Source organism: Lipophrys pholis (assembly GCF_963383615.2).
Source record: "Lipophrys pholis genome assembly, chromosome: 9".
NCBI lineage: Eukaryota > Metazoa > Chordata > Actinopteri > Blenniiformes > Blenniidae > Lipophrys > Lipophrys pholis.
In genome coordinates, this window is record NC_137639.1 from 6044444 (window position 1) to 6063383 (window position 18940).

An 18940-nucleotide genomic window follows, 5' to 3' on the forward strand; every position below is an offset into this window, starting at 1 on the left:
CAGCAGGGTTGTAGAAGTGAAATTGCACCATCCAACCATCTACCGACTGTCATTGTCTGACAGGCACTGTATACAACTTACTCCTACTTATTTAATTACATAAGCCCCCAAAGGGCCTTGGAAAAGACCCACTTCCAACCACTTCGTCTTGGTAACGTTGTATAGTGGTGGCTGGAGTTTTCCACACCGACCAGCCATGATAACCAACAGCTGACTGAGTTGCAGAGACATGTTCAGAGCATATGGGAAGCCACGCTGCTTCATGCACAAAAGGCACAAAGGAAACAATAACAACTAGCTCAGCTGAGACATTTGAGGAAGTTGTAAAACTGTCTAGTAATGTATATGAGGTGTTTAGCAAGCGCCAGTAAATAATGGTGCACACTTTGTCAGGCACTGGGAGAACATCTACTAAAGCACACGAGCTGCTCCCTGTAGACGGCGGAAACGCTTCTACTGCACACGAGCACCGCGGCCGCAGTAAATAGTTGCTCTGCACATGCTCAGTAGATGGACAACAGGAACAATGTTTGCCTCCAGAGTGTCATGACCCCCTGCCCATATTCTCCTGGGACTTGGTAGTTCTATAGTTGACAGTCATCTGGAATAGAAATACAACTTCATTGCCTGTTCAGCACATTGTTCTCCGTGTGCATGCGCGTGTAGTTTCATTACAAAAACAAACAACAGTGCCAACTGGTGGCCCAAGATGCTAACTACATTGTTTTCAGCATTTCTGCTGTTTGCGTGTAAAAGGACATTTAAAAAAAAAATAATTTCAGTCTAAGTAAGACACTTTACTGAAACAAAAATACAAATACTATGCATTTTCACTTGTGCAAATGAGGCCTACAAGTCTACTGAGGAGACATTTAACGATAAATTGTGGTGTCTACTTACTGTACAGTACATATGTGAAGCATTTTAAGATATCTGCTAAGACATGAAGCATTCAGGAAATATCTGCACAGTTATTTCTACTGATGTCCAGAATGTAAAGTGATTATCAAACATCAGTAAAAGGTATTGTGTACTATAGAAGGCATTTAACCAACTTTGTCATCTGCATAAGCAGGTGAGGCATTCCCTAACAAAAGGTATTGCAAGCAGGTTACGTCTGAATTCTGTGATGTTGTCTGAGGTTTTCTTCGTGGATTGTGGCAACTTGTTCCGTGTGTCTTTAAATATCCGTAGCTCACTGCTGGTATTGATGCACATCAGTCAAGTTCTTTTTCATCGTGTAACAACAACCACAATGATCAAAATGCAAAAGTAGCTCATAAAGGTATTGAGTGGATTGAGGAACCTACAGTAGCAGGGAGACAAAAAGTTGACCAAACTCGAGCCACAATCGCTGGCTCATCTCAGGCAGAAAACCCTCTTCCTGTGGAGTCACTCAGACACCGAGGCGTTCACACTTGTGTGCCAGCGACAGGCGTTGCAGCAGCCACAGAGTTCTCACATAGTGGGGAAGCCCTGTGCTAATTCAGAACATGTCCAGAGACTCCTGGCCAACCAGGGTGCGAAGCCAAAGCCTGTCAGTGAAGCTTAGCGGCTCCTCTCAGCTCTCCCGACACAAGTCCACAGCTACTGATGCCATCACGCCTGGCCATCTGTCTGGCCTCGCGGCTCGGGGCGTCACTCTCGCTGGAGTGAAGGAGTGCGTGGGTTTACTCTGCTGCGGTGCTAAAGGTGTGCGAAGAAATATGCACTTAGGCCCTGTTTGGATGGCAACGTTTCATTGTTTCCGCGTTTTCGTTTGAGCAACGTTCTGAAAGCTCCACAAGTCTTCCCATAAAAAGACCTCACCTGTAGGGTGACGATCAGAACAGGACATTCTTAGACACAAACACCAGAAACGTCGAACAGGGAAACCAAACAAAGGGCTGTGTGTCAGAGAAGATGGATGCCACATGCATGTTGGAAAGAATGACAGACACAATGACAGATCAGTGTGAAAGGCCTCAGCTGCTTCACCTCAACACAGTTGTGCATGCCTGAACGAACACTGGTATGCTGCTCACTGGACAAGAACTTGGACACCGACTTTCACCGACAGAAAACTACCATTGTTTAGACCACTACAGTAAATTTGTTGTATTAAATTCCCCAAAATATTATTGCACTGCAGCTGTAAAAATAATATAAAAACATATGAAGAATTTGAGACATCTACGCTTTCGCGAAGAAATGCCAAAACAGACTCATTCTGATTGGTCGGCATGGTTCCTGCCTCCACGTTCACTTGGACCACAGTCGGTAAAGTCAGTTCCAGTCCGTTTCAGAATTGGGTTCTAAGATGGACTGTGATGAATTGGAAAGTTTACTTCACGTAGTACTTGTCATGCTTTCATCATGTCCTGGCTGGATTACTGTCCAGCAACATATTAAACCAGTATTAAACCTGGGCAGTCCCAGGTGGTTCAAGAGGCTGCAGCTCGTCTTTTAACTGGAGCAGGAGCTACCTAACCCGCTCTGACCTCGAGTTCACTTCAAAAGTCTTTTATTTGTCTCTAAATCGTTGGACGGTCTTGTCTGGCCTTACCCTTCTCACTTGCTTTATTCCTCCACTCCTGCTCGGGGGCATCAGATCAGCTGATCAGACGTCTCAGTAGTACTTTTTCTTTTGCTTCTTCCAAACTAACTCACATTTGCACATCAGAGAGACTCTTCCAATCTGTTTTAAACATACTCCTAAAACCAATTCCATTCACGGGCTTTCAACCTGTTTTTATTGTTTAATTGTCTTCTATAGTTTGTTTGTATTATGTTTTTATTAATATCTTTTTCCATTTGTTTCAGCTGTGTTTTCATGGGCTCAATGACTTCACTTGAATTGAGTGTGTGTGTGTAGTTTTCTGTCTCGTTGAGATGGACTCATTCATGACCTGTCCAGGATGGACATCGACATTTGCCCCGTGGCTGAATAGAACGCAGTCCACCACAACCCGGGTCTGATTTGTCACATATTTTGTTTATCCATTTAATGTTAAATTTGCAACGGTAAGATTTGTTTTGATTTATTTATTTCGAACGAATGAACAATTTAAAATTAGATGAAACAAATGGAAAAGAAAAGAAAAGGAAAATAAATTATGCAATAATAAATAAAAAAGCCCATTTCGATGTAATACACTTTGACTCGTTGGAAAAGGGATAGGAAGAAGCCTCGGCTTATCAAGTCCTACCTCCATTCTTCACCCATTGACAATTGCAAAATCCAAGAAAATAACTAAACAAGCAACACAAAAGAAAACAAAAAAACAAAAAACTACTCCAATCCAGCTATTTATGAAAACAAAATAATAAAAAACACACAAAACAGAACAAAATGAACAAGTGCCATTAACATCTGTGAGATTTTCATTCTTCTTCTTCATTTCTGTATTTTTCAAAGATATATATCTTGTACATTTTTTTAAATCGTGTTTTATTCATACTTTGTTTAATCGTGTCGTCAAGACCATTCCACAAAACCAGCCCACAAATGGAAATACACATACTTTTTAAATTGCTCCGAGCAGAATTCTGTTTCAAGTTTAGTTTCCCTCTAAAGTTATAACCCCCCCCACTCTGTCTTTGAACAGTTTGTGTCTGTTCACAGGTAGCAGTTTATTTATTGCTCCCGTACATTATGTGTTCAGTCTTAAATTCAACCAGATCCCGAAACTTTAAGCCGTGTAGTTTCAAAAACAGTATATTGGTGTGTTCGTGATATCCTCCATTACTTACTTGCCAAACAATGTGGGATGAATGACAGCACTGTAGAGTGCTAACATTAAACCCCATGCGAAACCATTTGCGGCCGTATTTACACACAAAGCATTCAAGTTAGGTTTGCGCCTCATCGCAAAATCAACTTTCAAGGATAAAGATATTGCAAATGCATTATAGATTCATGCTCTGCAAACTTTAAATGACAGAAGTACAAATGTAAAGAAAGTGAATTATTGCCATTAATTTAAAAAAAAAGTGTGATTTACTGATGAAAAGTTACATAATTATATACACAAGTATACTAAGTATAGCCACAGTTCATGGAGCTGTAGTGTGTATAAATCAGGGGTGTCAAACACATTTTCTGTTCACTTTTCTGGTAAGTGAAGAGAAAAATCATTTTTAGGAAATGAGCCACAGAAATGGTAAAAAATTCCCGCAGTGTCATAAACATCCAAATGAGATCCTGATACCTCTGAAAGCCTTTTTCTGATTGAGTATGAGGGAACACACAATCAGCTTTCACAGCTCTATTTAGCATCAGGCCCTGAAGCCCGTCGCCACATTGTTAGGCACCGCCACTTAGCCTCTGAACTTCTGAGGATAATGGAGGCAAGTCGTGCCAGAGCAGAGTGATGTACAGTCGGACCCCGAGTTGCGGCGGCCAGCTGGTGCGTTCAGCTGACATCTGAATGAGGTCCTCCACACATACAAACAGTAAATACCATCCAGCGAGAGGAGGCCTCAGCGTGTGAGGGGAACCGTACGGGTCCCAGTCTCACAGCACGGCCATTGTTCCCCAACACGGACAGCGTGCAGCTCGTCTCCTACGACCCAAACTACTAAATTAACAGTTATTTGTCAGTGTCACTGCCGGCAGGATCAAACTGTAAACTGTTATGTCATAAAGACAGACTTAGTGACGGGCTGTAATTACTCCCTCTGGATGATTTTGAACATGAATTGAAGATTAGATTTACATAAGAGAGCTGGAGTGATTGAAATGCTACAGTAAAGCCGATATGACTAAGAGTGCGTCCCGCATGCAATAATGCAAATGCATATTATAAAAGTCAGAGGCCGTGTGTTTCAACTGGATAAACTGCATGGGGCGCAGGATCTCTCATGAGACGGGCTGCTGCTGCATAGCTGCCGTGACTCACGGGTCACCGAGTGGCGTCCTCCCAATCACAAGGTCCTCTCCAGACCACAGCTTCCCCGCTGAAACGCGACGGCTGCTTTCATGGAACATAATCCCTCCGCTGCGTGTTGTATAACATGAAGCGGGGAGCTCTTTAACCTGCCCCATGATCCTTTTTAAAAGTGAACTTAGACATCAAAGTCTAGTCAGAAACCTGAGCAGTGTTGACATTATGGAGGTTTGTTTGTATCCGTGCCGCGGTGCGAGTGCCACAGTGGTTTGACATTAATTTTGAAGTTAAACAAACATTCTGTGAAAGTGTCTTCAAGTCCAGACCAGCAGCCGTTTATTTTGATGCTTCAGCAAATACAACTTCTGTTTCATGAAATTGTTCGAGGAATATTTTCATGACGGACGTTTTATTCCACTGAGCTTAGATAAACACATGCTTGGCTTCACTTGCCCTCTCAAACTAAAATATACCTGCAAACCTACAAGAAATGTTTTCTTCTCCTTGATATATTCTGAATATTTTGCAATTTATTTATTTTTTACCCCAAATGGCACCGTTAAAGACCGCTCTAAGCATTTGGGTTATGTGGCGCCTCTCCAGCTAAACTTTCAATGGAAACAAATGACTTTGCAGCTTTATTTGCCTGAGATAATAGTCGAGACTAAACTGAACTTTGTTTGGGAGAGTTTTTAAAAAGTTCCACCTTGGCAGGCGCTTTCAAAATGTTAGTAGCTCCGGACCACGCCGCGTAAACAGACACCCAAAACACAGCAAAAGTTTTGCGTTTTCAGTTGAAAACGTTGTTGTGTGTTGCAGTTTACATTTTCACAGAAAAGCCAAAACATCTAGTCGAACAGTTATTTGTTTCTGGAAGATAAATCACTTTTTTTGTTGTTTGGCTGGTCATGCAGCTTATTTTGAGAAGTGACTTATATATAAAAAGACAACATGTTGTGGTACCATGAGTTACCACTAGGTGTCACTGTATGAAAACAGAACGCTGCTACAGTACCGCAGTAATAAGCCCCATTACTGTTGTATCTAACTGGCAAAACAGCCAAAATGTCGCCAAAAAGCACACAGCAAATCTGAACTAAAGATTTAAAATCTATATACAGCAGTGCCACTTGTATATATGTTTTCCTCTTCATAACACATTTTTTAACAGATGCGACTTATAGGCAGTATAATAGAGTAAACAAAAGCGAGTACGTTTGAGATATAAAGAGTATTGATGTGAATCAAAGTGAACTGAAATTATCAGAGACTTTTGGCCTTTACTCAGCGCTGCTGCGTGATGCAACCGAAACCCCAATTAGTCACACGGTAGTCACTAAAGGTCACGGTTCCTGTAGCGCGGACAACTGTACAAATCCTGTTTCACCGTCACTGTTTCTGTAGCTGAGAGAGGATGTGAGTTACAGCAGCCAGACATCGAAGAAGAACCGGTGGAGGAAACCTAGTGATTTATTGAATTCGTGAGTGAGCCGCTCAGCTAAACAAACAACAGACTCCCAAATGATCTGCCCATGAATGGGTGGACTGGTGAGGGGGCCGCAGTGTGCCAGGCAGTGGGCAGCACGTCCTGTTATCTCCTTCAAGCTGTCGCCGGCACGCCTGTGGGAAGCTGACAACTGATGATCTGGTTTGATCTCAGCCAGAAAGCATCAGTGGTGTCAATCAGAGCAGGGCAGAGGCAACTGCTCTGTGAGTCACATTCCTGTGAGGGATTCTGGGACATTTGACTGCATGGAGGTGCTTTAAGGATGAAGCACGTGGCTTGACATTTAAAGGTACATCATGGAAATGTGGTGTTAAGTTTTGCCCTTTAGGTGCAGCCCTGTGATGGTAATACCCGGGGTTCACATGTGGCACGTATCGCCAGCCTCCAGACTTTAGGATTTAAAACGAACAATGCATTACGGGCGAACATGCTAAGTCACAACAGAATACCGTGCCTGGAATATGACTCCATCACATTCTCGCTGGAGCTGATGGAGGGGGGGGGGGGGCTCGGTGGGCCGCAGGACAGCAGTGTCCTTGGTTTCAGTGAGGAATGCCAGAAATTTCAAGCGATCCATCTTTGGAAAGCTGAAGCACAATCGCAGACAGTGTTTCTCACACTGTGGTCATGTTTGATAAGAGCAAGGAGCCAAAGAAAATCAAACAGCCAGCCTGTGAGTGACGCTGCGCTGTCAGTCCTGGCTGGATTCACTGCCTCGTTACACTAACCACTCATGATCTGCAAAAATAAATAGAGGGAACAAGAGAATCAGCCTCACCACAGGGATATTTCATTTATCTACATGGGCTTTTCAGATTGTTGCGGTGACGACTTGTACTGAATTATAATGACAGGTGATCCTGTTATTTGGGTTTTGACAGACCAGAAAACATGAGTAGAGGAACTGCGTAAGTGAAACTATTATAATGAAGCTGTAAACTATAGACTTTGCGGGTGAACTTAGTGTGACCTTCTCTAAACTTTGCAATGTCCAACTGTTCAATGTTTGGATACTTGGATACAACCGGATGATGAATGTCACTGAACTCCAGGCACATTTAAGAAGGTGAGATGCTCCAAGTGTCACGTTGCACCATTGAAACTATTTACATCAGCTCGGACTGTGAGTTCGAGTACCTGAACACACCATCAGGCACAGGCGTCATCGTCCTGATGGACCAGGGAGCATTTACACTGGACCAGGGACAAGTGGGTCTCAGTGCTGTTCTGTAACGAAAGTACATTCACTTTGAGCAGAAAGGATGTTGGAGACGTCAAGGAGACGCTCTGCATCAGCCACTGTCACTAGATGAGGCTTTGATGGTGGAGGTGTCACAGTATGGGGTGTGTGTGTGTGTGTGTGTGTGTGTGTGTGTGTGTGTGTGTGTGTGTGTGTGTGTGTGTGTGTGTGTGTGTGTCTGGTCTGGTCTGGTCAATACAGAGCTGCCCTACATTTTATGAATGGTTCAGTGACAAGCCCAGACAACCCGAAGAACATTCATCCAGTCATTGAGCCCCTGCATGAACGTCACAGGCCTCAGTTCATCTTCATAGACGACGATGCTCCAGCTCATGGAGGAGGCATCATCAGTGAACGGCTGCTGCAGACTGAGAAACCTCAAATGGAATCACCTGCACTTTCTCCAGACCTGAATCCATAGTAAACCTCTGGGATCAGCTGAGTGGCCGTGAACCCAGAACCTGAATGACCTGAGAGTCACTTCAGGAAGAGTTTGATGCCGCCACAGACAATAAGTCCACTTGTGGACAGCAGGAGACGTCGTTGTCTAGCTGTAATTGATGCTCAAGGCCAAATAACAAGTTATGGAGACACTGACATTTTTCTTTGTGGTACACGCTCCACTGTGGTTGGCTTTTGTTCCAATAAATCGTTTTAGATGAGGAAACCACTGCATGCTTCTGCAAATGCCCTACTTTCATCATATATCACTGAAACGTAAACTTTTACATTTTCCATAAATTTCACCCAAAAGTGAAGCATCCCTAACAATAAGTAGAGTGTATATACTTTTTTAATATTTGATTAATATCTAAATTTCTTCCTTGATTTTTGCATGTTATTCTACACATCATATTAGCTTGAATGTAGTACATGTACGTATTTTTATCTGCAGAGAGAAATCCCTCATAGTTTCAAATAAAAGCATTTGTGACTCTGCATTCCCCCTGGATGAATTTCCCTTCGGGATTAATAAAATATCTTCTATTCTATTCCGGACTGCCTGGCACAGCGCTCTCGTTCACACCAGCAGATCCTCTGTCTGACCAGCGGGTCCACGCTCTGAGACCACCGCGCCAACCACTCCACTGCCCAGACCACTTTGCACTGACAAGTGTGGAGTGTCACCATCGAGAGGGTGGCAAAAATATGGACTTTGGGGCGAGAAACGGCCCAGCGGAGGGCCGGCTATGACCTCGCATCGTCGCAAAATAACATTGAGAGTCCTGGCTGAACAACACAGCTATGATGGTATGTGTACAAGCTTTTTTACATGTGGCTTAGTTGAGGGTCGATTCTTAAACAACTTTACACAACGTTTCACGTGAAAACACATAGGTTGTTTTGCATTTTCATGTCAGAAAAGTTTCGAATTTACACAATTTTCAAAAAAATTATATTTGCAGAGAACTGCTGAAAGCGATGTAGTTCGCCTGTTGTGCCACTAGTGGGTGCTGCTGTTTGTTTTTACAATGAAACCACACACACGTATGAAGAGAACAATACGCTATGAAACATTAACAATGAGGAGTACTACTGCGCATCACAGCCGTCGTAAATAGTTCTTCTGCACATGTAAGTTTCCTCCAGAGTATCAAGACTCTCAGTCCATCTTGTCCTGGGACTTGATAACTTGAGAGTTGGCAGTCACTGTAATAACAATCCAACTTGGTCGTCTGTTTATACGAATGTCCGTGTTCTCTCATTGTTAATGTTTATAGTGTGTTGTTCTCTGCATGCCCGTGTGTGGCTTCAATACAAAAACAACCAGCAGCGCCACCCCATGGCTTGACATGCTCACTACATCATGTTCATTGTTTTCTGCCGTTGCCGTGCAAACGGACATTGTTTCCAAAATGTTGGCATGAAAACGCGAAACATCTCTTAAAGGAGACATATCATGCTTTTAAATCCTTCCTTTTTACATATAAATCATACAGTTGTGGTCTATACAACGCGAAACTGCAATGCTTGGGTCTGAATTCCTCATTATTATAGCTCCACAGGCCCCTTTTCAACCCCTTTTCTGATGTGCTTCTGAGAGCAACTCGTTTTGGGGCGGTCTCTTCAAATGCAAATGAGACACTTCATACCCCGCCTCCTCTCCAGGTTGCAGAGGTGACACTCGGTTCAACTCCACCCTGTTCGGCCATCTTTGTAGTTTGATAGAACAGATACAATTATCTAGCGGCGCAGAAACTTTATATTCACACATTATTTACAAAATGTCAACAACGGAAGATTTGTCCATCCAGCCATACATGTTGGAGCCAGAGTCGGACCCGGCGGAGCGAGATGAAAATGACGATGATGCACCTACAGAACAACGTCTTCATATGGATGTAACGCAATGGTGTGTTACTATATTTACACTAACTTCTCCATCCATGCCCACTACTACAATACTGCCTGTATTACAACGACTATTTAACACAGAAGTTACATTATAATCTAAAACGAGCACACAGCGCTAACATATGAAGACGGTGCAACTGCTAATGCTAACAAAACAATGACAGGGACGTCTTATCATCACACTTTTTAGCGTTATATACAGCTTACCGAAGTGCTCTGTTCGTCGTCTCCATAGATAGAAGGAACTGACCGCTCAATCAGACCAAGTCTTTCGGCAAATCCTTCTTTATACTGGCGGAGGTTGCTGAAGCAGTCGTCCTTAAAGTGATTCGCGCACACAAAAATGGCCTTACCCACAGATGTGGGTACATTTCTGTGAAAAATAAAACTCAACCAGGCACTTCGAAAAGGTTCTGATGCTGGGAGACGGTGTAACGAAGCTTGTGGGTTACTACATCCAACAACCGAACATTTCGACTTATCCTCTCGTAACTTCGGTTGGACTACAAAATCGCAGCGAGAAACAAAAATGGCGGATTGCTCGAAATGTCGATGTCCTAATTTGGCAGTTCCGCTGAGAATACTGTGACGTCATTGTTCAAAAAACGTAATAGAGAATAGAAAAATCGAAACCGATCGCAAAATATGACCAAAACAGAATATAAAGATATCAACGGAGCACCTGAAGAGACTACTTTGAACTTTTCTGTACTTCTAAACACTCTAAATATACAACAACATGCATTTAAGGGCTAAAAAAGTGGATTTAGCATGATATGTCCCCTTTAAGCAAAAACGATGCATTTTCCTTTGAAACGTCGTGTAAATGGGGCCTTGGATCTTTTTGTTGCCCCGGACTTATTGGGATGAAACAGGACTGCACGTGGCCGATATAAGAAAATAAGTTTGACATCTTTACCATGAAGTGTGTGATGACAGCACAACTCATGTGACGGGGCTGTTTATGACCGTTCTGTCACTTTCACATTCAGAGTGAAGAAATCCGTCACTGACGGAACCTCATCTTTTACATTTACTCTCGACACATCTCCAGCGTCTCTCCAGCCTGGAAACACTGACATCACCAGCACCTCCGCCATGCTGAAAACATGAATGAAAACACATTTCCATTCTAGAACGGATTAAAAGTGAGATCCTTTGTTGGGAGTATTGAGTGCAATGTAAACAGAGACGTTCAAAAAGCGCAGGTCACAAGTGTTTCAGGCTGGCAGTGATTATGCACATAAAAGTAAAGAGAAAAAGGACTTGATGTTGAAACACCACTTCGAGCTGAGTCATCCAAACACAAGAATGTCACAGTAGCAGCTCATTCTGAAAAAAGAATAACATCGAAATACCTGACTTGTGCAGAAATTATTCATACACTCCATTTTTCATTGACAAGTATTGCTTTAGGAGCATTTTCCTTCAGAAGACTTGAAGTAAAAAGTGCACAGACAAACAATAGTGCAACAATCCTACTCAAATGTGGTAAAAATGCCACAGGAGAATAAGATACTTTAAGAATTCATTGAAACATATTGTCCAATCTATTTGAATTAACTCCTGTGTGTACAGCGAGCTGTGTGGAGGCGGTCCGAGTCACTCACCGGTCCAGATGGGAGCTTTCAGACAGCCGGGACCCTCCTGCTGAGCGGCCAGACGCTGCAGTCGACAGTTAGAAGCACCTGAGGACGGAAGTGCAGAAATCAGAGTAAAAATCTGAATATTGTCTGATTTAAATGTAGAAAAGGTAATGACACGAAGCGATAAGAACACAGCTCAGCTTTGTGGTGGGGGTTTTACAAGCAAGAGTAAGATTCTTGGTGTAGTTTGTTCAGGTTCGTCCACAACTGATCAGAAGAAGTTAAAGGAGGATCCAGGAGCCACATTTACCTCAATTTCACCTCGAGTGGGCTGGACCGGCAAAAGAACCCCAGAATAACCAGAATCTTAGTTGTAGCACAGAATATACGTGATCTGAATGTCATTATTTTCACAAAACCAAACAATTATGAGCGAAAATGACGACAGTCTCCACATGAAGCCAATTTTAATAACAAATATCGTGAAATGTCCAGAAGTCTTCACCTACAGCTGTTGCATTATGGGTGTTTTTACAAACTTACCCCTTGACAGCGCGGCTTTGAGGCTTGTTTGATAGCAACGAGGAAGCTTTCATAGGTTTTCTTTTGACATGTTTACCACTTCCTTGGTGGTTTGTTGGGCTGTATTGGAACCTCTTATGGGCCGGCTTTAGCCCACGGGCCTCATGTTTGACAGCCCTGGTACACGCCATCCAAAATGGTAGACCTCATGTTAACTGCTTCCCAACTCACACATCAAGTCACTGATCTGACCTCTGGGAGCAACTCTGAGAGTTTCTGGGTTACTACAGGCTTCACGGGAAGTCTGGACGTCACATCCAAAACCTTCCAGGAAATAATATGACTCAACACTGAAATGACAAATCCCTCCCACTCTTTTCATTCATGTTCTACTAAATTAATCGCAAAAAAGAAGGAACGACAAAACTCCTTGAGGAAGCGTCGGCAGCAGGAGCAGCTCCATTCCTTCTTCTTTGAGCGCACATCTGTGCCGCCACCCGGCCTGGTGACGAGCCGCCTGTCCCAGATGTTGTCTCCTCACTCACTGCGTACGCCCGGCACAGTGACAAGGAGAGGTGAGAAATCTACTTAGCACATACAGAGTTAGAGAGGACGCTGCTGCTGCTGCTGCTGCTGCTGCTGCTGCTGTCCATCTATTGATCTGCACAATACAACACCTCCTTCCTGCTGCTTTCAGATGTTTCACACTTCTTTAACAACACAAAATTCAAATCACAGCCATGCGAATTCCCAGAGACCTGCTGGGGGAATGATTACACTGCCTGCTAATGGTAAATAACCTCAGTCATGCAATCAAATTGGTAATTTAAACTTTCCCCAAAAAGCTCCAGACTTTACGGTGTTTTAGTTGCATGTAAATGTTTAGTTTTTCCTTTGGAGACCCTGGTTTAATCTCACAGTCCCAAAAACAGGCATTTCAGGCCAACTGGTCTCTCTAAACTGCAAAAAGGGGGTGAATGTGAGAGTTGAGTCAGCTGGAGGAATGAATAGAGCCATGCACTTAGTTTACACCCTGTTTACACGACAACGTTTCACGTGACAACACCTAATCCGCTAAAAAAAGTGGGTGTGTTTACACTGCAGCAGCGGACACAGAGACAATGATGTAGTTAGTCTGCCGGGCCACTGGAGGGCGCTGTTGCGGGATTTTGTTATGAAAATACACAGACGTGTGCAGAGAACAAAACACTATAAACGTGAGGAAAATGGAGAGAACCTGACATCCGCATGGACTAATGACACATCGGATGATATCAGGGGTGAGTCTCAACTATTAAACTACTGATCTGGACGATAAAACTAGAATATGGACCGAGAGTCATAACACCACGGGCCGCCATGTTTGTTTACAACTGGATGAGCAGGAGGGAGGGAGAGATGAGCAGTAACAGGCTCTGTAGCCTCCAGCAGTCTCTGCAGGAGGGAATAGGAGCGTTGAAAGAATCTTTCCACTTTGGGAGCCGGATTAAAAACTTGGCGGATACAGTTCATCCGCAACCTGGTGCCGTGTAAACGGACCCCCCAAAAGTGAAGAAAGTTTTGCGGATACACTCGAATTCGTTGTCGTGTAAACGGAGCCTTAGAAGTGCTGCATCACCATACGTCATATACAGTGGGGCAAAAAAGTATTTAGTCAGCCACCGATTGTGCAAGTTCTCCCACTTAAAATGATGACAGAGGTCTGTAATTTTCATCATAGGTACACTTCAACTGTGAGAAACAGAATGTGAAAAAAAAATCCAGGAATTCACATTGTAGGAATTTTAAAGAATTTATTTGTAAATTATGGTGGAAAATAAGTATTTGGTCACTTCAAACAAGAAAGATCTCTGGCTCTCACAGACCTGTAACTTCTTCTTTAAGAAGCTCTTCTGTCCTCCACTCGTTACCTGTATTAATGGCTCCTCTTTGAACTCGTTATCTGTATAAAAGACACCTGTCCACAACCTCAAACAGTCAGACTCCAAACTCCACTATGGCCAAGACCAAAGAGCTGTCGAAGGACACCAGGAAAATCCAAAAAAAATCCAGGAATTCACATTGTAGGATTTTTAAGGAATTTATTCGTAAATTATGGTGGAAAATAAGTATTTGGTCAATAACAAAAATTCAACTCAATACTTTGTAATATAACCTTTGTTGGCAATAACAGAGGTCAAACGATTACTATAGGTCTTTACCAGGTTTGCACACACAGTAGCTGGTATTTTGGCCCATTCCTCCATGCAGAGCTCCTCTAGAGCAGTCATGTTTTGGGGCTGTCGCCGAGCAACACGGACTTTCAACTCCCTCCACAGATTTTCTATGGGGTTGAGGTCTGGAGACTGGCTAGGCCACTCCAGGACTTTCAAATGCTTCTTACGGAGCCACTCCTTCGTTGCCCGGGCGGTGTGTTTGGGATCATTGTCATGCTGGAAGACCCAGCTACGTTTCATCTTCAAAGCTCTCACTGATGGAAGGAGGTTTTGGCTCAAAATCTCACGATACATGGCCCCATTCATTCTTTCCTTAACACGGATCAGTCGACCTGTCCCCTTAGCAGAAAAACAGCCCCAAAGCATGATGTTTCCACCGCCATGCTTCACAGTAGGTATGGTGTTCTTGGGATGCAACTCAGTATTCTTCTTCCTCCAAACACGACGAGTTGTGTTTATACCAAAAAGTTCTATTTTGGTTTCATCTGACCACATGACATTCTCCCAATCCTCTGCTGTATCATCCATGTGCTCTCTGGCAAACTTCAGACGGGCCTGGACATGCACTGGCTTAAGCAGGGGGACACGTCTGGCACTGCAGGATTTGATTCCCTGTCGGCGTAGTGTGTTACTGATGGTAACCTTTGTTACTTTGGTCCCAGCTCTCTGCAGGTCATTCACCAGGTCCCCCCGTGTGGTTCTGGGATTTTTGCTCACCGTTCTCATGATCATTTTGACCCCAGGGGATGAGATCTTGCGTGGAGCCCCAGATCGAGGGAGATTATCAGTGGTCTTGTATGTCTTCCATTTTCTGATAATTGCTCCCACAGTTGATTTTTTCACACCAAGCTGCTTGCCTATTGTAGATTCACTCTTCCCAGTCTGGTGCAGGTCTACAATCCTTTTCCTGGTGTCCTTCGACAGCTCTTTGGTCTTGGCCATAGTGGAGTTTGGAGTCTGACTGTTTGAGGTTGTGGACAGGTGTCTTTTATACAGATAACGAGTTCAAAGAGGAGCCATTAATACAGGTAACGAGTGGAGGACAGAAGAGCTTCTTAAAGAAGAAGTTACAGGTCTGTGAGAGCCAGAGATCTTTCTTGTTTGAAGTGACCAAATACTTATTTTCCACCATAATTTACAAATAAATTCTTTAAAATTCCTACAATGTGAATTCCTGGATTTTTTTTTCACATTCTGTCTCTCACAGTTGAAGTATACCTATGATGAAAATTACAGACCTCTGTCATCATTTTAAGTGGGAGAACTTGCACAATCGGTGGCTGACTAAATACTTTTTTGCCCCACTGTACATACCAAATCATATACACGTATATATAACAGCTGTTTGTATATAATGTTACACTATAATCAAAATGGTTGCTAACATTCAACTGTTATTGAATAAATACATGATTACATCTTTTAATTCCCTACTGGTCGAAGCTATATTATTGAAAGTGATTATCTAATGTTATGTGGAATAATGAAAAACCCTGAAGCTTATCAGAAAAATGGAAATAATCTAACTCAGTGACGTCAATGAAACCGTGTGGTCAGCAATTATATCACGGAAAATGACCCTGAACGCGCCAGAAACGTTTAAAGTTGAATTTTTCACAGTTTGGAAAAAAAATTCGAATTTATAATAAAGCAACTGTCTTTAAAAATCATCTGAGCAAGAATATGTACCTCTTCAGAGCTCTGTGATAATACTTCATACTGAAAGCAGACTGATAAAAACACTCCATTTACATGAATGATTAGCTTGACGAGGACATTTCAATAGATCGTCGATCAGGGACGGAGACTCTAATGAAAGTATCATCATCATCATAACGCCGTGCAGACAGTCTGGCCATGAGCCGCCGCTGAGGACTGAAGACCTTTAGGACCAGGACCGCTCATCTCTGTCGTCTTCATCATGGATCATCTCCACATTTATCTTGGTCCAGGAACCCCATGCAGGCCAGTTTGACCTCGAAGGGATCAGGAGTAAATAAAAGATTGCATCATAAATATTGACGGCTCGAGGACGTGAAGAGGAAATAAACCCTTGCTTCATTTCCATTCAGTTCAAGTTTATCTCTCCAGCGTCAAATAAAAGACATTTCAGGACACTTTTACGGAGAAAGAACAACAATTCCACACGAGCAAAGACCTTCCTTTTAACAGGAAGAAACTGCAGAAGAACATCCGTCTGTTTTCAGCTTCACCGTTCTGCCGTCATGTTCTCGTTCTGTGGACGGCAGCCACTCCTTTATTAAAATAAATAAAAACTGTAACTTTACTGAAACATTGCAGATAAAGAGGCCGAGGGCTTTTATTTGTTGGTGGGAGTGGGCGTGTCCTCTCTGATGGGCTTTAATGACCTTTCAAATCAAGAGTTTCCCGTTTTTTCCAAAAGTAAATTAAGAAGCTTTGTTATGCACATCCTGGCACGTTCAGGGATGCACATCCTGGTCTGGAGCTTCATTCCTGAGGAGATGAAGATACGTGAAGCCACGAGCCTCAAAACATCTCATGATGTCAGAGATGGAAACCAAAGGGGACTTTGCTGTTTTCCATCGGTTCCATGCAGGGATCTACTTTCCCAATCCAAATAATCCTCGGAGAATGAGCCGCTTGAATTGAAAAACCATGCAACAAATAAATAAATAGTAATTCTTCACATGAGGAGGAGCTGCCAGGACGTGCCTGAGTCTTCCTCACTGCACCGACTGCAGCGCGACAGATTGAAGATATGAACGTGTAATAAACATGATTCTGTGCCCATGGTGGGTGTTCATACTGAATCCAGACAGAAGATGAAATACGACAGGAACGTGTGATAATTAGACCATCTTGAACGACGGAGCTTTATTCATCTTCTACCTGCTGACCAGAGGACGGAGCAGCAAGGTGGAGCAGAGGTTCACTCTCTCACCTCAAACACCAGCCGCTCCTTTCTGTGTGGAGTTCGTATGTTCTCCCTGTGTGTGTGTGTGTGTGTGTGTGTGTGTGTGTGTGTGTGTGTGTGTGTGTGTGTGTGTGTGTGTGTGTGTGTGTGTGTGTGTGTGTGTGTGTGTGTGTGATTCCTCCTGGAGCTATAGGTTCCTCACAGAGTGCAGACCTCCACATCCAGAGGAACCTGAGACCTCCACATCCAGAGGAACCTGAGACCTCCACATCCAGAAGAACCTGAGACCTCCACATCCAGAGGAACCTGAGACCTCCACATCCAGAGGAACCTGAGACCTCCACATCCAGAAGAACCTGAGACCTCCACATCCAGAGGAACCTGAGACCTCCACATCCAGAAGAACCTGAGACCTCCAGATCCAGAGGAACCTGAGACCTCCACATCCAGAAGAACCTGAGACCTCCACATCCAGAGGAACCTGAGACCTCCACATCCAGAGGAACCTGAGACCTCCACATCCAGAGGAACCTGAGACCTCCACATCCAGAAGAACCTGAGACCTCCAGATCCAGAGGAACCTGAGACCTCCAGATCCAGAGGAACCTGAGACCTCCACATCCAGAAGAACCTGAGACCTCCACATCCAGAGGAACCTGAGACCTCCAGATCCAGAGGAACCTGAGACCTCCACATCCAGAGGAACGTGAGACCTCCAGATCCAGAGGAACCTGAGACCTCCAGATCCAGAGGAACCTGAGACCTCCAGATCCAGAAGAACCTGAGACCTCCAGATCCAGAGGAACCTGAGACCTCCAGATCCAGAGGAACCTGAGACCTCCAGATCCAGAAGAACCTGAGACCTCCAGATCCAGAGGAACCTGAGACCTCCACATCCAGCAGAACCTTCACACATGGAGAACTGCACTGAGCTGTTAGCTTAGCCTGCTAAATGCTATATATGTGTGGATACACTAAATAGCCCTGATACTAAATGAGGAGTAGAACTTCCGGTGTGAGACCCTGTCACCCCCCTGCTGTCACACACACTCTCACACACACACTCACACTCTCTCCATCCAGTCAAACACAGTGTAACCAGCAGCAGCAGCAGCAGCAGCAGCAGCAGCAGCAGCTGTGTCCACTGTGTGAAAACAAGACGAAACTGCCAGCTAAGACCGTCCAGCTTACCTCACACCGGGGGTCTGAACTTCTTTAAGGGGGCGGGGGGGAGTCTCCACGGGGGGTCCTTCACGTGCCGAGGCTACGGAGCGGAGCAGACCGACTCACAGTAACACATGGAGCCCCAACAAGTGTCAGTGTTGAGGAAAAGGCAGCGGAACGAAGATGCGCCGCATCGCACCGAAAACACTCCACGACCTGGATATAACGACTACAAAACACTAAGCAGCAGATAAATCATAAACTTTCACCATATACCATTTAACTAAGAAATATGACTCGCTTGATACATTTTTATTTGTTTAATAAAGTATGTGTGTGTTTTAGGAGGCGTATCGATGCACATTTGTGGAATCCATAAAAAGGGGAGAGTGAGACGTCACCCTTTTGAAACACTCTGACGAAACTGTATGAGACAAAGTTATACATTTTCACAACACTCTGCCTCCATCTAGTGGCCACTAAGAGGAAACACAATTTATTTGATTTATGCCTAAACTTGACCTCTGATCCCAGACAGGAGCCTTTCTCCAGTTTGAAGCCCTCTTCTGGCACATTGTTGAATTTA

General features: G+C 43.8%; 1 protein-coding gene across 2 annotated transcripts in view; it reads right to left on the reverse strand.

Moving 5' to 3' along the window:
• The window catches only part of ncalda (neurocalcin delta a), a 91147-nt gene extending 72742 nt beyond the window's left edge, over nucleotides 1-18405 (reverse strand). The window contains exons 1-2 of one of the 2 annotated variants that reach the window (XM_080471034.1): nucleotides 18382-18405; nucleotides 11581-11658 (exon numbers count right to left, since the gene is read on the reverse strand). The gene's annotated coding sequence lies outside the window, so the exon portion shown is untranslated. Of the gene's footprint in view, nucleotides 1-11580; nucleotides 11659-18381 lie in introns of those variants that run through there. The other variant, XM_080471036.1, reaches the window with a different exon arrangement.
• Nucleotides 18406-18940: the final 535 nt, after the last annotated feature.